The sequence below is a fragment of the Lichenostomus cassidix genome, chromosome 3 (assembly GCF_008360975.1).
Source record: "Lichenostomus cassidix isolate B80296 chromosome 3, HeHo_3.0, whole genome shotgun sequence".
In the NCBI taxonomy this organism is placed as follows: Eukaryota; Metazoa; Chordata; class Aves; order Passeriformes; family Meliphagidae; genus Lichenostomus; species Lichenostomus cassidix.
Genome location: NC_139483.1, coordinates 60396198 through 60402197, shown reverse-complemented (window position 1 = coordinate 60402197; position 6000 = coordinate 60396198). Strand labels below are relative to the sequence as shown.

General features: G+C 45.0%; 1 protein-coding gene and 1 non-coding gene across 2 annotated transcripts in view; one reads left to right on the top strand and one right to left on the bottom strand.

The window, feature by feature from the left end:
- On the bottom strand, nucleotides 1-72 carry TRNAE-CUC (transfer RNA glutamic acid (anticodon CUC)). The gene has a single exon. It is a non-coding gene; the product is annotated as a tRNA-Glu (tRNA).
- Nucleotides 73-655: 583 nt separating this feature from the next.
- Nucleotides 656-6000, top strand: part of NCOA7 (nuclear receptor coactivator 7) — an 85171-nt gene continuing 79826 nt past the window's right edge. Inside the window, exons 1-2 of the mRNA XM_085056033.1 lie at nucleotides 656-934; nucleotides 2785-2965. The gene's annotated coding sequence lies outside the window, so the exon portion shown is untranslated. The remainder of the gene's footprint in view (nucleotides 935-2784; nucleotides 2966-6000) is intronic.

The following is a 6000-nucleotide window of genomic DNA, read 5'->3' as shown; positions in this document are numbered from 1 at the left end:
TTCCCTGACCGGGAATCGAACCCGGGCCGCGGCGGTGAGAGCGCCGAATCCTAACCACTAGACCACCAGGGAGCTCTGTACATATAGACCCACTCCACTGTAAAGAACCAAGAACACAACGACCGACCTCCCTCTCCTGTGTTCTGCCGTTTCTGTCTCCTTGTGCTGCCACTTTCCACAGTACCAAATCCTGGAAGCAACAACGTGGAGAGAGGGACGTTCTATTCCACCCCACGGAAGAGAGCAGCGGCGGCAGGGTGGGGGGAGAGAGGGGCGGCCTAGGCGAGGCTGGTGAAGGGCCCCCGCCGTGGGCAGAGGAGGCGGGATGGTGGTGGGGAGCCGGGCGGGACGGAGCCTCGGGCGGGAAGGCGCCGCCAGCCCGGCGGTGCCGCAGCGGGAGCTGGGGTGGCTCCCACAGCGCCACAGGCAAGAGCCGCGCGGCCGCAGCAGGGCGGGGGGCTCGGAAGAAAGCGCCGGAGCGTGGGGCCGAGGCTCACTCTGTCCTTCCGCCAGCGCCTCTCCCACCGCACCCCACCGGCGCGGAGGCCCCGCGGTTGCTTTCTCTCATTTCGTGTTGCCTTTACGCGCCGTTCGTGACACCGTCGTCTCTGTGCGCGGTGTCGCTGTCACGGCTGCACGCGGGGCCTCGTCAGCCGAGCGCTCTGCAGTGCACATCCCGGCCGGCGGCTACCGGCAGGAGGGGAACGTGGCGCTTCCCTCCTCGGCGGCTTGGTCGCTCCCCGGGCAGGCTGCGGAAACAGCGCGGCTTGTGTGGGTTCCGGCGCTAGGCCTGCAGGGGACAGCCGCTCCAAAGGCCTGCCTCAGGGGGCAGCCAGCGGCTCCGCGGAGGGGATCGAGGCTGCGGGTTTGCTTGCTTTGCGCTGGTGCGGCCTCCTCACACGACAGATACTAATCTGTGACCTTGCTTTTTTTGGTAAGGTTTGTCTGAGCGGAATGAAAACGGCCAGTGCTGCAGATGACCTCTGTGTAAATGCTCTTTCCGCTGGCGTGTTGTTTTCATGAGCATAGTAGATCTGGGAGCTGCCCTAGCAAAAATAATATTCCATATTTGGGCAATGTCCAACGATTCAGGAGGGTTGGCTCTACACAAGCAAATTTTTCTAGTTCTCACGTCTTCTGCTTCTAAAATGCAAGAAGCTTTCTGCGTTAAGATAGATAAGCTTCAGATGGTGTGCTTCTGGACTGTGCAAATATGCATTAGCTGATCTTTAAAAGCTTTAGAGTCCGAAGACAAACTTAAGGGATCACTTTCTTCTAGGAGGAATGAAGGAGGTTGAAGGGGTTTGTTTTGTATCTCATCAGCATCCCTGTTCAGCCAATGGTTCATTTAATCACAAACCATTCACCATAGCAGTCTGGGACTAAATGTGTGTCCTGCTTGTGATGGAGCTTGTTTTCATCCGAATTCAGCAATTTTACTGTGCAGTGAGGAAGATAACAAAATATGAGGTTAAAATCAGGCCCTCTTGGATACGATCTAATGTCTTATACATGCAAGAGCAGATTTTCACATGTGTAGGATGGACAACATCTTTGGTGAAACCAAGGCATTTCAGGCCTTGAGGAGCCAAAGCTGTGGAGGGCTGGAGGCTGAGGTATCACTGTGGCCTGAGCCCCTGCAAAGAGGTGGGTGTGCTTGGGTGAGAGAGATCAGCCAGTCCCAGCAGGTAATCTGTGCCCATCCTTGAGAAAAAAGGCAAAGTGGGACCTAGTTTCCTACAGGGTGGAACCTGCAAGGAGCACCAGCCAAATATTGAGGTGGTTATTTGTCGCTGTTGAGCAGCTAGCAGAGTAATGAAGGCACCAGTTCTCAGTGGCAAGAAGGAATGACCTTTATTGTTTTGATTTCATCACATATATAGAGTTCTCAAAAGTCACCCAGATTGGTCAGTCAGAAGCCTTCCCCCAGGCCTGATTGGCCAGGCCTGCTCTGTCCAAGTTCTGGGACACTGTTCCAACAACATCCAAACTTTATCTTTATTTACAAAACACAAGAAAACTTCTCATGGGAAAAACCTGTGCTAGCCATGGTTATTCTGCAGAAACTGAGTTAGCCTTAAGAGTTTGTATAGTGCACTTAATCCACAGTGTTGTGTTTAAAAGCATAGGATTCTCCAGGGTTCTGTGGCTGTGATGTTAGCAGCCCTGGAGGTTAGAACTAGGGTAGGCCCACAGCAGCTGCATTTGCAGGGTTGGAGATGTATGTTACAGAATGGTCTTTGCCACTCTTAGAGTGTCTGTTATGTGACACCCTGGAGGAAGGCAGGGCTGAGCCCCTTGGTTCTTAAGCTTCCTGAGTGATGGTGCCAAAATATTTCCCCTGACAATTTCAGAAAACTAGCTGAGCCTATGGAAGATGTGATCTTATGTCTGATGGCAAGGTGGGCAAATGTGTTTTGTCCATGCCCTAGGAAACTGTTAAATGTAGAAACAAATCAATTCTGCTCTGTTATGCTTGACAGTTAGCAAATCACTTTCCAAATGAGTAATGTATCTTACTAAATTTCTCTTGAGCAGTGAAAGGGTTGTTGATTACAGCCACAGGAGCAGTGAAAACTAAGGTATGCACTAGAGCAATTAATAGAAATAAGTCTTTTCCTTGATGTTAACCTCAGGAGTGAGGGCTGACCACTAGACCACTAGGAAAATAGCATTGAGAGTCATATGCTGCCTAGCTATTTTTAGAAATGTCTTTCTTTTCTGGACAAGTCATGTGCACTGACAAAAGATTGTGCTTCTCCTCTGGCTTCCTGTATCTGATAGAGAAATGCATCAGTGAAACTGTCAGCGATTCAGCCTCCTGCCAGCACAGAAGCAGCCAGTGCCTGTGCCTGCATCCCTGAGGTGGTAGCTGGAGAAGAATGATCTTTCCAAAAGCACCAGGAAAGGAGTGTCAGAGGCCGATGTTTCTTTTCACTTAACGCTGGTGTGCCTGTAAATCTGAGTGAGTAGCATTCAGCATTAGAGGTACTGTAGCACAGCTGTCAGAGTTTGATAGGTAAAACTGAATTTTGGAACCTGAAAAATCAGAGTGATTCCTTTAAATACAAGCTGTACAGCAGCATGCAATTAACTTGTCTGTTCCATGTGAATACATTACATATTATTATTACTTTAATTTGACATGCTGATTGATGTGTGACAGTACGCTTACTATGTAAAAATGAGTAAGAATAACATCAAAGTAATGTGCTAATTTATGGAAAGTGTATCATTTGAGTATGTTTCTACTGTATAATGGTAAGTACATATTGTCTTTAGTACCTGGGGTACATGCTTCAGTTCTAGTGAAAACCCTTGATCTGCACAGAAGCTGCATTTATCAGTCCTCTCTTTCCTCAACTGTGTGTTCCATGTGGAAAGTCTTGATACCAGATTTTCTTCTGTAAGCTAGCCTGACTTAAAAGATACATCATCCCAGTTTCAAGGAAGTGGAAAGGAGAGGGAAGGAAGAGATGATGCACAGTCTTCTGCTATTTTATGTTTAATTTCCATAGAATGGTGACCTAACTGTTAGATATAATGATTTTCCAGGGAAAAATACTATTGTAGTTTGTACTTATTATATCTGTTGTGACCGCAGTAGTGTTTAGATGGAAATCATGCGAGGAAAACCTGAGGAGGCGTTGTCCAAACGTTGCAGCGGCTGTGGTACTCCTGCTGGCTCCAAGAGCACATTGCAGACCGCGCGGTGACTGGCTCCGTGTGCCTGCAGTGTGGCGTACGCGGCGCCAGGGGGCGCGATGCGGGCACGGCAGCGCCGCGGCTCGGGAATAGTTTAATGATCCTGAAGGGTAAGAGAGGGAGCAACCAGCAGTATTTTATAAACACTTCACACGTTCTCGTATTCTTTTCCTTCAGCTTCCGTTCTTCTCCTGGCACTGCATTTGACTAAGGAAAAACCTGGGTCAGCTTTTTGGTTTTTTTTGGGTTTTTTTTTTGTTTGTTTTTTTTTTTTTTTTTTAGCCCGTGTTGAAATGCATGTGATTCTAGGGTTTGGGATAAAGCGTGGCTGTGAGGTGCTTCATCCAGCGACCACTGAGCTACCTTAGCTGAAACAAATAGGACTTTTTTGTAATCTCCTCTTTTATCTTAGCAAATTCAATTTCCTTTTATAGTAGCTTTTCTGCTGAGCATTTTGGAAGCAACTTTTGGTTTGCTCTTCTAGACAGAGAAATGGGTGCACCGAATCAGTTATTAGGGGAGAATTTCTCATGAAAGTTTTAAGCTATGGTCTCTTTCTCATTTTTGAAAAACTCGTGGAAAATTTCAATACCTCTGTCAAACTGAGTTATATCTAGACAATCATTTCAAAGTTAAAGGGTGACTTGGGGACACTCTGAAAATTCATCATTACATAAACCAAAGAAACCAGGCTAAGAATAGTCCTCAGTGCAGTAGGATCAAGTAGAGCCTCAATTATGTATGCATAAAAGTCTGTCTGTATGAAACCTATTTTGTGACTACTTCATGGTGAATAATGGTCTGAGTAATTGGCAAAAACAGAAGGACTGATAATGGAAAAAAGAAAGGTTGTTATCACCTTTATTTCTATATCTTTTCAAAACTAAACTTTTATAGTATTCAGCATTGTCAGTGTAATTCTTTATGGCAGGTTGTCTTTCTTAAATAAATGAGCTGTAAGATAACAATTACAGATGTAAAAAAAAATAAAAGCTACATGAACTACACATAAGCAATGCAGTATTTTTTTATGCTGTTAGTATAAGCTGATCTGAATGAAGGCCGTAAGCATACTGTACCTCTAGCAATTTTTTCTCTTGAAAGTATGCAACTCTGTTAATGTACAATGAAGTAGATCAAAACCCATTCAATTTTAATATCCGAAATCTATTCTATCTTCCATGTGTGGTTATGCATGTGAGTTTTTGTGAGAAATCTTTTTCTACAGTAAAAATTCACAATTTGGAAGTGATGAAAATAGCTAACTTACATTTTCTCTCCATCAGAATAATGCAAACAGTGATAAAACAAATTTTACCAATCCTGAAATCAACGAACAACATGAATTTAAAATTTTCTCAGGTAAAGATATTCTAAGCATTGATACCACAAAGACAATGAATCAAATTACGTCAGGATATTTGTATTCAGATGAATTGGCAAGGAACATATTGCCATGGGAAAGAGCAGATGATTCAGACTGTCTGCTATCCTCTAACTGTAGAGAGACTAAAACGAAATTTTATTTCAAAGGTGATGTGTGTGCGTGTATGTCTAATCTACCTATTATCTGCCTATCTCATGTTCATTGTTGCAACAGAAAGGCAGGCATTACTTAGTACTTCCAGACTCAGTAAAATAAAAGCGTGTATGATGTCCCACTCACACAGGTTCTTCTAATGACATGAAATCTGTGTGCTGAGCCACAGGTAATAACCCACAGTGCCTTAACCACAACTTGTACAATGCTTTTGTTCTGCTCCTCGCATGTTTATCCTGCTGCTCTGACAGGAATTTGAGTGATTTCTCCCCCATGACAGCAGCCTAGAATATGTATTCTATATGCTCGGGGCATCACAAATACTATAGAAATGTGTAGTTTCTTTGTCTGCTGTATGGAATCTGTGCATTCTCTTCTTAGAGCTTTCTACACTGTACAGTAGAGGTGACTGTGCTTGGAATGCTGATGGACAGCAAACTGGTACATTAGGACAGGGATAGCTTTTCCTGGAGCTAAAATAAGGCGTTAGTCACTGTCATTGTTGTGAAAGTGCAGCTAAGAGATAAATAGGGTTTCCACCACTTTGATGGATAGGGCTTCATAGCTTCTGCAATTTGGCAGAAGAGGTTGGGTAAACAGTACTACTATTCTTCCTCTTTTTTCCCCCAGTTTGTTATCTAAGCACTGCTGGAGGACTAACTGAGAGCAGGGCCCCTTTCTTCTGTGCGGTGGTAGAGAACCCTTGTGCCAGTGAAGTCTTTGAGATTTTAACCAATGTAACCTTGGGTTTGTCC